Source organism: Nannobrachium achirus, assembly GCF_963921795.1.
Source record: "Nannobrachium achirus genome assembly, chromosome: 10".
NCBI lineage: Eukaryota > Metazoa > Chordata > Actinopteri > Myctophiformes > Myctophidae > Nannobrachium > Nannobrachium achirus.
The window spans coordinates 28,120,794-28,138,469 of NC_137819.1; the positions used below are offsets into that span (position 1 = coordinate 28,120,794).

At 44.1% G+C, this 17,676-nt stretch overlaps 1 protein-coding gene across 1 annotated transcript in view; it reads left to right on the forward strand.

Annotated features, from left to right (window-relative positions):
• The window catches only part of ext1c (exostoses (multiple) 1c), a 139,844-nt gene that overhangs the window by 65,804 nt on the left and 56,364 nt on the right, over positions 1-17,676 (forward strand). The gene's annotated exons all lie outside the window — the stretch shown is intronic.

Here is a 17,676-nt window from a genome sequence, read left to right on the forward strand (position 1 = left end):
GCCTTGGCTCTTGTTTTGGGGCAAGCCATTCTAAACTAATATTCCCTCTGTCCTCCATTTATATGGCTGTCAGAAGACAATAAAAGCCACAGACTATCTACAGTATCTGCCTAATGGATGCTGTGTTGCTCACTCTCAATGAGTACACACTACAGACACCAAGGACAAGCTCACAATGCATTTGTCGCGCTGTAGGGTTGGAGGCGGTAACCGCCGTACCGCGGTATACCGCGGTATACCGAGGTCTACCGCGGTGTCATTGTGCTTACCGCGGTAAAAAGACAAAAAAAGGTCTATTTTTTATTGGAAAACAAGCAAGTTTTAAAACGGGGGAGAAGCGAGGACCGCATGCGCTCCATGCCGCTCTGCTCTGGGCCGTGTACCACACGTTGGAAGCCACATACGTCACTCACACACAGACCTGCACAGTGCACACAGTGCACGCAGGGCAGTAGAGTACGGAGCACAAACTTAAACTTTCTCTGTAATCCACTCGACACAAGGATGTTAACTCATTCCCCGCCTCCCCCGATAGTCCCGAGAAAATCCCAATGTCGTTCCCCGCCAGGCCCGATAGTCCCGAGAATTTGCTTTTATATAATGTAATGTTTAATTACATTCTTCCACAGCCCGTCACAAAGTCTGAGCCTTTTATCTTAAAGGGAACCTAAAATATCACACATCAAAGTAAGTGTGTTTGAAAAAAATACTGTAATAATGTATAAATTGCAATACAAATGTATAAATCTCCCCATAACCCACAGTGAACTGGCAAAAGACGCATTTGAGCTCAAAAGGCTGGCTGCCGGAAAAAAAAAGAGAAGAAAAAAAAGTGTGAGAACAGCTGTGTGTGTGTGTGTGTGTGTGTGTGTGTGTGTGTGTGTGTGTGTGTGTGTGTGTGTGTGTGTGTGTGTGTGTGTGTGTGTGTGTGTGTGTGTGTGTGTGTGTGTGCTTCCCTCCAGGACCACTATATCTCTGTTTCAGTGGTCCCTGTTGGACCCCCTGATGGTGTTCAGTCCCATAAAAAAACAGTGCTATCAGTGAGATCTGCCTCTCTCTCTCTCTCTCTCTCTCAAGACACAAAACACACAATTATCGCCAATTCGCCATATAAATGCTTCTAAAACGTACCTGATAATGATGATGGTTGATTTGAATCCACACCCTGGGTTATAATCCATATATCCAGGCTATAATATTAGTTTTGTAATGGTATTTAGTCCACAAACAAGCCATGATCGCCTTTGCAAAGGTGGGGGTCCCTGGTCGCCTTTCTAACGGAACCAATAAGGGGTCCGCGGGTCCAACGCTTCGCCGACCTCCCAGAGCAGTGCGGAGTTACATAACATTGTAAAATCAATCAATAAGCCGATCATTTGTTACATAAAGTTCACATGATCCAGTTGCAGGGACAAGTGGTCCCTGTCGATGGGGTCTCACAAAGGGGGTCCCCTGGTCTCCAGCCAACACTTAGGGAACCAGGTGGGCGTGGGGGTCCCTGGCCCACGCTCCACCAAAACAAGCATCAACTACAGCCAACAAGCGATCGATCAACTACAGCCTCGCCTCGTTAGCAAACTGCGTCTGCCCTGCTCTAGCCAGGGCAGTGCAGAGGATTTTTTAGGGGCAGGGGGAGACATTTTCTAACATGTGCTAGAATGTGAAAATAGCAGATCTACAAGCTCTACAAGCTCTCAAAGTGTCGCAGAGCGACGTGTTGAGAGATTGCTGATCACCTTGTTGAACAAATGTCATAGCAATCCATTCTAGAGGTGTATTCTAGAAGTGTTATTGCGACCGTCAGGGAGCAGTTTACTATGAAAACCTCCACCGGCCGTCCGTCGGTCGGTCACACGTCACACGTCACACCTTTGCCCTGCTCATATCTCCGCATCAGTATATAGGGCTTGTTTGTTTATTGTATGACATCACGCCACATCATCAGCTGTGGACTCTGTGATGTCATCGTATCGCATCAGTATATAGGGCTTGTTTGTTTATTGTATGACATCACGCCACATCATCAGCTGTGGACTCTGTGATGTCATCGTATCTCCATATATGGCCATCTCCGTATATGGAGATATAAGTCGTCCATGCCCAAGTATGGGCTGGTGAGGTCAGACTTTGTGTGATGCGTAGGTTATCTCAATATATGGAGATTCAACATTCCAGGCAATGCTCTCTTCCCTGGTGAGAATTGCCCCTTTATATAGGGCTTGTTTGTGTATTGTATGACATCACGCCACATCATCAGCTGTGGACTCTGTGATGTCATCGTATCTCCATATATGGCCATCTCCGTATATGGAGATATAAGTCGTCCATGCCCAAGTATGGGCTGGTGAGGTCAGACTTTGTGTGATGCGTAGGTTATCTCCATATATGGAGATTCAACATTCCAGGTGTAACTATGGCTACCCGTATGACGTGAGAGGTGGAGGTTGTGATATTTGTGGAGATAAGCGACCAACGGTCGCTTATCTCCCGATTAGGGAGTCTTACTGGTTGTAAAGACTCATGCCCCCTTTGATGTCAATGTGTGTGTGTGCACCTGTAGGCCTACAGAGCGCAACTAGCATTTACACACAGAAACAGAGAGACAGCGCCCCCAAGTGACTTGTAGCAGACTTGTAGAATACTGTAGCAGTAATAGTATATCAATGTGAACTTGCTGTTTTTGGTCAGACATAGCATATAAAAATATTTTTCTCTGCATTTTTCTAAACAGAAAATTCTAAAAATAATTCCTATTACATAATTACATTAGTACACTTATCTGATAAGTGCCTGACGCCATAAATACAAATATCAACTGAGTTATTCGCTCGAAAAGCCATCAATCACAAAAAGGTCAATATCTCCAGTTCTTTCAATTATAGCTGGATTTTGGTCAAAAATGGCTATTTTGAGATGGCTGCAACTATAGAAAAAAAAGCTTTTTATTTATTTATTTTATTTTTCGGTGAGACTAGAGTTTGTCCTGTTTCATTTGAGGTTCTGTATGACATTGTCGAAAAAATACAGAATTTAGGAAAAATGTCAATATAAAAAAAATATATCAATTTTTTTATTAAACAAAATGGCAGGAGAGCCATACAGTCAATGTTAAAATGGCGGCCAATGTGTTAATACATACCTTGTGTTGTGGCATATCTTTTTTTATTCATACGGATTACTGGCGGAGCGCGGGCCGCATGGACTAAAACCGAAAATGAAACTATTTTACTTTCTCCACCGCGTCGCACGTTGTGCTCCGTCCAGCGGCGCGTCGGCGATTTTATAACCTTTTCTGTCAAGTCTTGTAACTAAAACCTGTATATAGCAGCACTCAATCACTGCGATTTGAGAGTTGAGACGTGACGTGAGTTTACAGAATCACTGTACACGATCTGACTACCCTTCCTCTTCTGGTTTGTTCACACAGCTGTTTGTGTCTGAAAAGCCCAAGTAGCTAGCCTACGTTACTATGGTAACCCGACAGTGCAGATCTAAAAGCTCAGAACGCATCGCGGATGCGATGTGTTGTGAGCTTGTAGATCTGCTCCTTTGAAAGCCAGACCCGCTGTGCTGTACGGAGAAGTATAACTCGGCAGTCAGGCTGTGTCGCCTCTCCACTGTGGAGAGGCGACTTTTGGGAAGATGATTGCAATATTTTGGCTTATCGCCGAACCTTAATTAATAGATACTGGGGTGCGGTAATTACCGCAGTACCGGCGGTAAATGGGAAGACGGTAATCGCGGTAACAAAATGTCCATACCGCCCCAGGCCTTGTGAGCTTTTGTGTCTGCTATTTTCACTATTTTCCAAAATGTGGATATTTCTGGACTTTTTTCCATTTTTCGTGACGCCATGTTGAAAGTGATGAACCACACCCACACAAAGGAGACGTCTGGAAGCCAAACACGTTCTTATTCCAGGCATGAAGCAGCCAGAGCTGCTGGGCTCCGCTGTGGAGAGCTGGGTAAACAGAGGACTCACAAGCAAACACTTCTGAAGAACACTAGCAAACACTTAGAACACCGGTACAAGCAAACACTTTTGAAAAACCTAGTGTTCTTCTGCGCGCGCGTGTGTGTGTGTGTGTGTGTGTGTGTGTGTGTGTGTGTGTGTGTGTGTGTGTGTGTGTGTGTGTGTGTGTGTGTGTGTGTGTGTGTGTGTGTGTGTGTGTGTGTGTGTGTGTGTGTGTGTGTGTGTGTGTCTTTTGAAGGTGTTTTCACATTTTCAGTCAATTGGTCCTCACAAAAACATCAGGTTTGATGAAAGCCTGCCAAGTGCTAAAATGATCAAGCCAAATTAAGCAAAGTTTAAAAATGTTATATAAGGTGTATTTAATTAATGTGAATTCCATGAATTTCACAAAACACATCCAGGAGCCACTCACTGACTAATCACTATACTGTAGTAATCTTGCTGTCACTATTGTGTGCAGGACATAATAGGCGAATGTTTTGTGAAAATGAACGTGTAGGGAAAATAGCAGATCTGTAAGCTCAACGTGGCTCAATGTGGTGCGTGTGGTGCAATGTGCCAAAGTGATTTGTTATAGAGCAGGGGTCTTCAACAGGGGGTCGGGGACCCCTAGGTGGTCCTCAGAGTTACTACAGGGGGTCCTACAAATCTTCCAATCCTTTTTATATTAACAACTTGAACCCTAGTGTCCATATTCTGAGAACTGTAGTCAAAAATAGCAGATCTAGAAGCTCACAACGAGCTTGTGAGCTTGTAGATCGGCTATTTTCGGCAAAGAGGTTTGGTGTAGAGGGGAAATAGAGCAGATTAAGTACAGAGTGAAAGGTCAAGTTTATTAGGTATTGACGGTTCAAGTGGTTAAATATCTGAAAACACAAATTGACATGAATCGAAAATACACTGTTGATCTTGCTGTCAAACGATGAAACTATATGAAATCTATGAAAAGGTTGTGCCCTGCTTCATCTCTCTCCCAACTAAGGGGTCCTTGGCCTGAAAACGTTGAAGACCCCTGGTTTAAGTGGTTGGTTATTGTCAACATAGCCCTACAAAAAGTCCAGGAATGAAAAATTGCGGTTCTCCTGTTTACAAGTCCGGTTCATCTGGCCAAAACAAATAGCTCATATCCCGGAGGTCATAGAGCTCCTGTTTGTCCAGGAAAGTGTTGAAACAAGTCCCAGAGATGCATCATCATGGTGACGAACCTGGGCATTGTAGTTTTCATCATCATGGTGATGAACCTGGGCATTGTAGTTTTCATCATCATGGTGATGAACCTGGGCATTGTAGTTTTCATCATCATGGTGATGAACCTGGGCATTATGGGCATTGTAGTTTTCCTGGAACAACTCTATAAAGTGACACGGCAGGCAGATGCTTTATGGATCTCCATCCCTGTGCATGCAGTGAAAGCTTTTGTGTTGGCCTTATCCTTCAAGGAATTCGTTGTCCAATAGAGTAACGAAGTCATGACGTTGCTCGCTCATCCCCCGGTTCACGCAAGTTATTTCTCTATGGAGAATAACATTGAGTCATCTTAAAATCGTCTCATATAAGCATTGTGGTCCAAAAATAAACAAACGGTCTCTGCAATATTGTCGGGGAGGTGGCTCTGTATAGTTTATGATAGTCAGTCACCCATATTTTGATACATTCTGTTCCTGGTGAAATACTAATTCGGCGACAGTAACATTAGCGTTTTCTCACCATCAGTTGATTCTTCATATCCATATGAGTGAAACTGCTGAGATCATTTGTTTATGTTTGGAACACAGTTCTTATATGACGCGATATCAAAAAAGTCTATGGGAATTCAGAATTGGGAGGAAAAAAACGTGAACCAGGTAGGATGTATCAAACTTTGTTACTCTATAGGCTTTGATGCACAGCAGCCATTTTGGAGAGAAGTTGGGTCTCTTCTCACTTCCTTCAAAGGTTTCCAACGATACTAATGAAGGCTTTGTTCCATTTGATGTAGCACAGTGGTTCTCAAACCTTTTATTTCAAGGAACCCCATAACTCTGAGAGACTATGAAACCAAATGGATCCGTTAAGGTCCATTCGGTTCCATTTATGCACTCTCAGAGTGTACAAACCTTTTAAGGGGTCAGGAGTATCACAGCAGTAATTAGCAGTATCACAGCAGTGATGCGGCATTGAGAAGTTGCGTTACTTTGATGTGTGTGCGTCTATTGCCGTGCGTGTCGTGTCTTTGAATGTGTCTACGTTTAGGCATCGACGCATACAGGTTGTGTGATTGCAGTGTGTGCGTGTGTGCGCGCGCGCGCGTGTGTGTGTGTGTGTGTGTGTATGTGGTCCAATCGCTTCTCTCCCCGCGAGGTGTAATGCAGATGATTGTGTCACAGCAGGGACACCCTCTCTCTCCCAGCTCCGTGTCTAATTAACTTTACGCCTCATTTTATGTGTGTGTCCAGGGACGTGCTGGGCCCCTGATTCAGCCCGGGAAAAAGAGTTGGAGAGGCCCTCATTTTTATTTATTTTTGTTATATTTCGTCGTTGTCGGGTGGAAACCTTATATGTCCAAAACCGTTTGTTTTGTATTTATCATTTTAAAAATGATTTAAACTAGTGAAAACAGCCGATCTACGTGCGAGGCGTTGTGTGCTTGTAGATCTGCTGTTTTCACTACTTTAGTGCAACAGCCTTGTATGATGAAGCAGGGCTTTGCTTTGCGAAAAAAAGTATACATTTGATTTACTTTGTTGGCCACACAGCCCCCAAAATGGAACGAAGGCCGACATTTTATTTAATTTTTTTTCCTAATGGCCGGCCTGGACTGGCCGGGAATGAAGCGGCCGTTCGGGAGTTGTCCCGCTTTTCCCAATGGCCAGCACGTCCCTGTGTGTGTCTATGCATGTGTGTGCTTGTGTATATTTGTGCATAAACTTCTCTGCGTCCGTCCAAGCATGCATGCCTCGCACTCCTTACCTCATGCCGGTGCTGCAAATGAGACGGAATTATTCAGGAGGAATGTGAAATATTTAAAATCAGAGGGAAGTGTTGTTGTTGTTGTTGTTGTGCCTGGTAGTGCTGCAGAGCTACTGTAGGAAGGAAGGATCATTTGTCGGGCAGAAGCCTTGTATCCACACACAGCAGGGGTCTTCAACGTTTTCAGGCCAAGGACCCCTTATTTGAGAGAGAGAAAGATGAAGCAGGGACCCCCCACAACCTTTTCATAGATTCCATATAGTATTGTAGTTTCATCGTTTGACAGCACAATCATCAGTGCATTTTGGATTCATGTCATTTGTGTTTTCAGATATTTAACCAGAGCCGTCATTACCTAATAAACTTGACCTTCTGTACTTAGTCTGCTCTTTTTCCCCTCTACACCAAACCGCTTTGCCGAAAATAGCCGATCTACAAGCTCACAACGCCTCGCGCTGCGCTGCGAGGCGTTGTGAGCTTGCTATTTTGTGAGCTTTCTATTTTTGTCTAAAGTCTAAAAAAGGAGAATTTTTTTTCTATCACACAAAGATTTGGAGGACCCCCTGTAGTAAACACTGAGGACCGCCTAGGGGTCCCGGACCCCCTGCTGAAGACCCTTGACATACAGTACAGTATTTCCTCTTTTTATGTCCCCCCCCCGCCCCCCCCCATGAATGAATGCCCTATTGTGTACTTTGTTGCAAGACAGGAGGAAACATTGCAGATCTACAAGCACATTTTGAAAGGTTTTGCTCATAGGGTTTGCACTCTACGGTGACGATAATGTTGCAGGATGGAACAACGCATCGTTGGCAACACAGGATCTTTCCAACAAAAGCTGATTTTCAGGCTGTCAAGCTTGAAAATCTGTTTTTGTTGGCAGTACAAATCACTGTTTCCCAAACAGTGGGTTCTGGACTCATTTTTATGGGAGACGAGTAAATATCTCCTTTTATTTTATTTTATTTTATTTTAGGCCTTGTTATGTTATGTATAGTCTCTCAAGAACAGAACATGAAAAGGAACAAAACAGAGAGGGTGCTGTTTTTCCCTTTTATTTGACGATGGCTAGCCAGATTGTGTTATATATAAAATCAATCAAAAATCTTATAATTTCCATAGATTATAGCAGATCTGCAAGCTCACAACGTGTTGCTTCGCACCGCGTTGTGAGCTTGCAGATCTGGTATTTTCACTAGTTTCCCGGGCATAATGTTTAATTTCTCTTTTGGGTCTCGAGCTAAAAAGTTTGGGAGCCACTGGTAAATTGATGCTGTAGCCTGAAAGGCTAGTTTTGATGTGCTGTCCCCGGTCAGATGTTTAAAAGGCAGCCCGCATTTCAAACGAGGCAGCGGGGGCTGGCGTTGCTGGCACTGCACTGTAAAATCAGGCGTCCATTTGGTCACATTTGTATGCTTTCAGAGTTACAGAGAGATGAATTAGCACTCTACCGTGTGTAGGTGAGGAGGCATATTAGAGGAGAAGTGATGCCAACACCAGGTGCCCGTGTGTGTGTGTGTGTGTGTGTGTTTGTGTGTGTATTTCTTTGCCCCTTTGATGGTTCGTATGTGCGTTTGTGTTTGTTTGTGTGGGTGGATGCACTCGCGCACGCGCGCGTGTTTGTGAGTGTGCACAGTACTAGCGTCTAGACTAGACGTGATCATTAGGCCAGAGACAAGCTGTGACATGTCACATGGGAACAGCATGAAGGGCTGTGGACACGGTAAACAAGTAAACATTGTGATAACGAGAGGGGGACGTTAATGCATTAATTACCGTGTGTGTGTGTGTGTGTGTGTGTGTGTGTGTGTGTGTGTGTGTGTGTGTGTGTGTGTGTGTGTGTGTGTGTGTGTGTGTGTGTGTGTGTGTGTGTGTGTGTGTGTGCAAAGGAGGATCAACATCAAAGTCTTATTTAGTCCCGTGTGTGTACTCTGGTTATTAATAAAGGTGACCTCAGTTGAGTTCAACTGTATTGAGCATGCTGTCATGTTTGGTGTATTTATTCATTAATCACATGGATGCCTTATGAATATACTACGCACCAAGACCTGTGTCTGCAATGCAACACCATGTTTGGGAATTACGCACGCACACACACACACACACACACACACACACACACACACACACACACACACACACACACACACACACACACACACACACACACACACACACACACACAACCACACACACAACCACACACACCTCCCCAGCCCAAGGCCTGTGAATCAATGAGACCAAATTCTCATCTCTGCAAGGTTTCGAGTCGATGTTTAATCTCTATGTAATTTAGGTTGAAAGTCAATATGCTGATTGTACACTTACCATTGTTTATGCACTTCTAAACATTGCTGTGGAATGTTACGGGGCCATAGCAGGCGGTCTGGCATGTTCAGTGCGTTGACTGACACTCACCGTGCGGCTGACATCGCTGCCGACCATTCCAGGGCGTATACTGTGGTTAGTTTGATGTTCCAAGGAAGCCACTGGATTCCGTTCACCTCGTTGCAGTATGAAAATCAACTTGCGGAGACCTGAAACTCGCTTGAGATATGGAATCCCACACGATAAATATCATTGTGCGGTTCTTTTCTTGTCAAAGTTATGTTATTGTTGAGTTTGAGACATGGATTGGTTTGGAAGGTTTTGCTGGAAAAAAATGAACACAATTCAAACACCCATGACTTATTAACCACACAATTATGTTTAGCAAATATTTGCTAACATGTCAGGCAAATCCAGTATAACATTTAAATGACTTTGGAGCAAATGGAAACAAACAACCAAAAAAGTAAAACCTCCCATGGCGGTTGTATGCCTCTGCCAACCAGTTGCAGTTTACATCCATGTCTTCCCAGACTTGTATGGTATATTTAATGAACATTTTGAAGGATTTTAATGATTGTGTTTTGTGAGGTCACAGTGACCTTGACCTTTGACCACAAGTTCATCTGTCAGTTTAAGTGGATATTTATGCCTGAGGCAATCCTGAGATAACGGGTCTGGGACAGATGGACGGATGTACAGATAGACAGACAGAAAACATAGTGCCTCCAGCCACTGCTGGCGCCGACAGAGGCATAATAAAGCCATTGACGGGAAAACAGTTTATGTTCATCATGTACAATTTATGGTCAAAGGGATGTATTAACTTTGACATGTATTGATGTTGACATGCTCCTTTAACGTCAAAGTTAAGTTATGCACAGAACACCTTTAAACTAGAGTGGATATATTGTCTTCAGCAGGGATGTCTGTGTCTTGGATGAATGTTGATAACTTTAAGGTAAAGTCTGACAGTTGGTTATTTGTGCATACTACAAATGCAGATTTACGTTACATACTGTATGACATCACTGACTGTCCAGTGGAAACCTGATATGTACTGTTCAGGAAATGGAAAAAAAGAACCTGAATTCCAATGGATCCAATGCAGTTATTAGGGAATTTAAGCCAGGCCGTTTTTCAGGACGGCTAGGCGGAAGTACAGCTGCTATGACGCAATCGCCGTAGCAGTCAAAATCGCTAAGCAAAAAGCCGTTGGCTTTACTGAACTCTTTGGTTCCCAAGGTGACGCGCCTATGCAGCACCTGTTCGTGACGTTGTACACATTACGTGGAAAGGTATTTTCTGCCGGAGTAGGATGGACTGTGACTGGGAAGCAGGTTTATCTATCGAGCTCTGATCCATTTCCGGTTACCGGAGTGGACTGCCTTAGCCGTCTTTGCTTAAATTCCCTAATATTTAGCTCTCGCTGCAACTTTTCATTGGTTCAGTATAACCCACAGACAACCTGTTATGATGATGATTATGGGACTGACCTTTATCTGATTGACCCAGTACATGAGTTGAATCATTCTCGTCTGTGTAAGCACTACTGATACACTTGACGCCATTACAATCAACTACAGTACGTTCTGTTTTTGTCCTGGTCTAATATCTTCAGGTGACGTCATGTGTCCAATACAGTACTATACTCTACATAACTGAAACATCACTCACTACCCTTAATTAGAGGGAGACTTTCAAGGACCACATGGTTTGTCAACTAAATTCACACAACACCCTTAACCACTTTCAATTACAGTTTACAGTTTAGGCATTTAGCTGACGCTTTTAATCCAAAGCGACTTACAATAAGCAGATAAAACATCACTATAATAAACAAGATAATATGTCAGAAGAACATCAACAACAATAATGCATATGAATATCAATCTAGAAAAAAGAAAACGGAAGGTTTGCAAAAATAGCTCCCACTCACGTTATGAATTTGTAGATCGGCTATTTTTGCTACTTTTTTATCGTACAAAAGAAGTATAATGCATTTACATATGAACAAAACATAAAAAGTTAGCTAGGTCTAACATTATAACTTAGCTACATGTTTATGCATTTATTTCATATATATTGATTTCAGCTAGTATGTGACTGAGCTATTAACTCATTTTGGACAAAAAATAAATAATAATTAGGTTCAGAACCCAAGTGTAGGATAAGATGAATGTTTCCATGTTACTTGGCCCTTAATAAGCGACAATTCGTGCTACAATATCATCCTTCCTAACAGCAAACACTTAAGCCCTTTGCACACAGGCGCGTTTAACCGCACGGATAAAACGGACAATATAATTTTTTGAAAAGAAAACGATTCTCTATGACCTCATGCAGACCGGCTCCGAATTAGCCGTGCGACGAGTGGCTGCTGCCGTGCGTTTTTTTCTTGTCGCATGCGGTAAAAAACTCATCACTCCTTTTATGACTCCTTTTTGGATCCGCAGCGCCGATTCCGCACAGCCTTGCACACCAAATCCAATGCGTTTTATTCATGCCGCAAACGAAAAAAAAAACGCAACTGTCCTGTGTGCAAAGGGCTTTACAATGTGATGCTTCACTGTTAAAGTGAAGCATCACATTGTTAGTGTTTGCTGTTGGGAACCATGAATGTGCCTTTGTCACTGTAACATTACCATGGATGCTGTGTATACTGTGTATATAGCAGAACCTCTACTGAGTTTCTGTCTAGATGACGTACGTGACGTGAGGGTTGTCTTGCTTGTTCACACTTCTGGAAAGACTATCTTTGTGTTTATGAATGGAGACGGAATTGTCTGAGGTCACGGCATTGGAGACGGTTGTGCTCTTGCAGAGCCCCGTACAGCCAGTTGTTGTTGTGCATGTTTACCAGCAGCCAGCCATTCAGTGGAATGTTCTCGAGAGGTTCTGGAGTCAGGCCAGTCTCTCTACACAGGAACACACTGTCTCGCTGTCTCGCTGCCCTAAGAGCTGCATCAGATGCTGAATGGCACGGTCAATAAGGATACTGGAGACACTCTCTTTCTGTGTGTGTGTGTGCGTGTGCGTGTGTGTGTGTGTGTGTGTGTGTGTGTGTGTGTGTGTGTGTGTGTGTGTGTGTGTGTGTGTGTGTGTGTGTGTGTGTGTGTGTGTGTGGTGGAAAAAGTAATCGCATTTTGTACTTAAGTAAAAGTATCAATACTGCAATGTAGAAATACTCTGTTACAAGTAAAAGTCCGGAATTAAAAATGTACTTGAATAAAAGTATGAAAGTATTGGCATCAAAAAGCACTTTAAAGTACCAAAAGTAAAAGTACAAAATGTTTGAAAATAGCGGATCTACAAGCTCACAACGCGTTGCAAATTGCAATGCGTGAGCTTGTACAGGTAGATCAGATATTTTCAAATAGCCAAGGTATAGAATAGGGCTAAAGTGGTTTATGTATTTCATAATATTATAATTTATATCTGCAAAGCAACTAATAACTAAAGTTTTCAAATAAATGTAGTGGAGTAAAAGTACATTATTTGGATCTGAGATGTAGTGGAATAGAAGTAAAAGTATTGGAAATTGGAAAAACTCAAGTTAAGTGCAAATACCTCAAAAGACTTTACACCACTGGTGTGTGCGTGTGTGCGTGTATGTGCGTGTGCGAAATGTGCAGTACAGAGTGTTGGATTGTTGGAAGGGCAAAGGTTTGTCTGCACATAATGTTTGAATGGAACCACCCCCCCCCCCCCCCCACACACACAGACACACAACCATTTACTTTTGTTTAACACTTTCACCTTGGTGTTGCCATTTTTAGGTAATTTTTCATTATAAAAATAAATAAACAATACTGACTAGAGTAAAATCCTTAGGCCAGCTCTTATGCCATAACTTAAAGTTCCGACTTTGCGACATGCAGCTTTCCGAACTCTAATTCAGGGTAATGTTTTTCAGAAGATGCGAGTGACGTCATTTTGTAGTTGAACCGGACCTTTACGACGCAAAGTTTGGTGGTCGGAGACAGTATGGACAGACCTTTAAGTTAAGGCATAGAGCCCTATATAGTGTTAATGTATCCATTTGTAACTCGTGAGCGTTCTAATGCGTACAGAGTTTAACTCTGCGTTGTACTGTGTTATTCCGTACATGCATTCACCACAGGCAGCTGTCTGGTGTAAATTGGAGCGATTGGGGGTGAACTGCTTTGCTCGGGAGGAAGAGGTGAGCATTTCTCAGTTTATTTCCCCACCCGGGTTTGCCCTGCTGGTGTTTGGATTCCGACCAGCAGCCTTCCAGGTATAAAAAAAAAGTGTTTTGTCAACCCAGGAGACATTTCAGGGTTCTTCAGGGACATACTGCATAATTGTCTCCACCAGCCGAAGGCTGAGGGAGAGTATGTTTTCCCCTCCGTCCGTCCGTCCGTCCGTCCGTCCGTCCGTGCGTCCGTCCGTCCGTGCGTGCGTGCGTGCGTCCGTGCGTCCTCGCAGTTTGTGAGCAGCTAATCTCAGTCACCGTTGGCCCGATCGCTGCCAAACTGAGCACACACACTCCCTGGATGCCAATCTAGAACCTCTGCCCCACATTTTTCAAATCAGCCTCATGGTGGCGCTATAACAGGCCGATTTGTGTGGCCTGGTTGTTACCAGCTAATCTCCGGCGCCGTTGGCCCGATCGCTGCCAAACTGAGCACACACACTCCCTGGATGCTTATTCAGAACCTCTGCCCCACATTTTTTAAATCAGCCTCATGGTGGCGCTATAACAGGCCGATTTGTGTGGCCTGGTGGAGACCTGTGCTCGGAAGAGCACTGCTTCTAGTTAGCACTGTTTTTGGGGAGATTTAGTTTTGTTTAGTTTAGTTTTGTTTGGATGGGAGGCTCTGGTTGTCTGGTACAAGTGTACTTTCAGCCAGGTCAGACAGCAGGTTAGCATTTTAGACAGTAGGTCAGCAACAGCCCCCATAGTGAGGATGCAGCCAAAGGCTGACCTTGATAATAAAAAATATTTTAGTGTTACTATGCAAAAAATATTGAATAATAAGCAGCATTGTATTCTTTTGGAGATGACAGGAAATACACACGCACACCGTCACACACGCACTCACACACGCACGCACGCACACACACACACATGCATGCACGCACAGATTACATACCTATGTTCACATGCTCAGTGGCTGAGGAGGAATTTCACAGAACTGCCTGCTCCAGGCAAGTGCTTGGCATTCCAGTCATGCTTCCCAGTATTTGTGTGTGTGTGCGTGCGTGTGTGCGTGCGCCGTGCGTGCGTGCGTGCGTGCGTGCGTGCGTGCGTGCGTGCGTGCGTGTGTGTGTGTGTGTGTGTGTGTGTGTGTGAGAGAGAGAATTTGTACGTACGTACCTGTGTGTGCGTGCGTGCGTGTGTCTGTTGAGAAAGATACTGTATATATTGAGATATAGACAAATAAGGTTTAAATAAGTGACGTCACACACACTCTAGCTATTCTTATTGCGAGCGAACGTGTGTTTGGCTGCAATGTTGATAAGCTGGCGACCGTGCATCCATAGCTGATAGTGTTTGTGCTCGGGGACCAGTACAAGCAGAAATAACATTAGATACATAACAGTACACACACTTATCACTGACCCCAACCCCAGACACACACACACACACACACACACACACACACACACACACACACACACACACACACACACACACACACACACACACACACACACACACACACACATATATATTTATCGCTGATACCCCCTCAGGCACATACTGTACACACGTAAGCCTGAGTTACACTTAGTTACGCACAGGGGACAATAGCTGATATACAAGCTCTCAACTTGTAGATCTGCCCATTTTGCTGTGCGCCACCCGTTCACGACTACCGTAAGTGTAAATCGGGCCATGCAGAACGCACACAAAAACAAATGTGTACGACGTGCCACTGGTTCCATCGCCGTGACCTCTTGTGTCTGCTGTTTATCTGGCCAATCTGTGTTTACACAGGTGTCACCCTCCCAACACAGACACACCGACTCCACATGTCTGCACGCACACATGCACGCGCGCACGTACGCACGCACGCGCACACACACACACACACACACACACACACACACACACACACACACACACACACACACACACACACACATACGTACACAATGCGTGGTCCAGACAGCCCAGGCTCAGTTTCATACATGCACACATATACACAGATAAACGCTGCGGTCACTGGCCCTTCCAGCAGTGCTGTGCACTGAAATGTGACCTCTCCCACCATCGGCACACACATGCACACACAAACACACATGCACGCACACACATGCACAGACATAGAGACATCTGGATCACACGACTGTGGCTGTTCTAGCACAGGCAAGCCTTAAAAGTGCTTTAATATTTCCCAGTCTGGTAATTATGTCTCATGTTATTCTATCCCTTTGCACCCTGACCTGCAAGCTACATGTAATGCATTATAGTGTAAGCAGTGATAAATCAGCTAAATCTTGGATGTTTGCTTTTTTGTTTTAGATTTTTTGTTAAAAGTTAAAATGTGCACTGCACAGATCTGATCTGATCTGCCTGTCCAAAGTTTGGATAATACAAAGTGACCCAGCCGTACAGTACTTCTAGTATCTCCTCTCTCTCTCTCTCTCTCTCTCTCTCTCTCTGTCTCTCTCTCTCTGTCTCTCTCTCTCTCTCTCTCTCTCTCTCTCTCTCTCTCTCTCTCTCTCTCTCTCTCTCTCTCTCTCTCTCTCTCTCTCTCTCTCTCTCTCAGTGATGGAGATCTGCTCTGACACACACTGTCAGCGCACATTTCTGATCAAGCTATCTAAAACTATCTCTGTCTGTCTTTCTGTCTGTCCATGTTATCTATCTAGCCATAAAAGGTGGGGTTGGCAGTCTCACAAAGGTGATTTGTAAGAGCCATTCTGACTTCTTGTTATTTCATTGATGTCACCAAAGGGCATCATGGTCAAGGCCAGGTTGCCTATAGGTATTTAACAGGTTCTCTAGTCAGCCTCAAGTTTTTCCAGAGGCAAACAGTTTTTGACTGTGATTCATGAGCTGTGGTCTGTTAAGAGTGTTTTGTTTGTTCATTTATTTACTTATTTGTATGCTGAAAGTATAGGACCTAACCTACCAAAAAATATAATTTATGCACTCACTCTGAAGTCTGAACTCCCTCTGCAACCAGTAGCACCCATGTATAGGACTTGGGCACTACAGTGATGCTTTTTGTCATTTTCTTTATTTCAAGGGGGGTTTAAATGTAATGACATGGTACAAATGTTAACCCATGATGCAATCAATTGTATTGGTGGCTTAGATAAACATCTGTGGGAGTTGCTGTTACATTCCTTGGAGGATGAAGCATTAAGATCTGGAAATGTATAAGCTTCTTGCTGCGAGACCCACAGCACCTCAAATAGAGAATATAATCCTCACCCAAGAACACTCCGTTTCTTATGTAGATTACTTGGATATTTTAAGGATTTAATCACAGACTGGCAACACTGCAGTGTTTTATTCTTTCTTCCACTACAGTGTGGAGTCTAGCACTCTTAATCTGCAAGATCACAGAGAACATGACTTCACGATCATTCACTTCATATTATGTCATGGACTTACACTCATGTGCACATGCAATGCACACTCGTCAACACTCATGTCATTGCTAATGCATACAGTACTTGCTAATCCCCACCCCACACACACACACACACACACATAGGGTGTCACAAATATTGTAGATCTGCTTTCTCAATTATGTTTGAAAATACATGAACATTTTTCAACATGGAAACGATTATGCCAAAGAATTATTGCCATTACCTCAAATAATCGTGATTATGCGATTATGTAATGCTTCTGACAGGCCTACACACACACGCACGCACACACGCACGCACGCACGCACGCACGCACGCACGCACGCACACACACACACACACACACACACACACACACACACACACACACATTCTATTCCATGCACGAACACGCACATTGTCAGCTCCACTGATCCACAGCCTCCCTCATAAGGCCATGCTGGTGTGTGCAGTATGCTACAGTGCTACAGTACGACTCCCCAGGGTGGTGTCAGGGCCCTACAGTAACTGATGAAAGTGCGGCGGCGGTGGTCATGTCAGCGCCCATAAAACAAATGCCGTGGTGTGCATGAGCTGCCACAGCCGCGCCTCGCGTGATGGATTCCACCCCTGGCACATTTGCAGTCGAAAAACAGAACATTTAGTCACTCTCCGTCTCCCGCCACCCTTCTTTGCCTCTCATTTTGTCCAATCCACTGACCTCACACGGGACAGGGCAGGGGCTTACCTTTAACAACTGTTTCCCTGATATTGTCGTCGCCATAATGGCCAGCCTACTGGCGCTCAGCATTAAAGATACTTTAGGGCCTACGGTGCATAAGCTTCAGTCTAAGGCCTAAAGTACAGGGGCT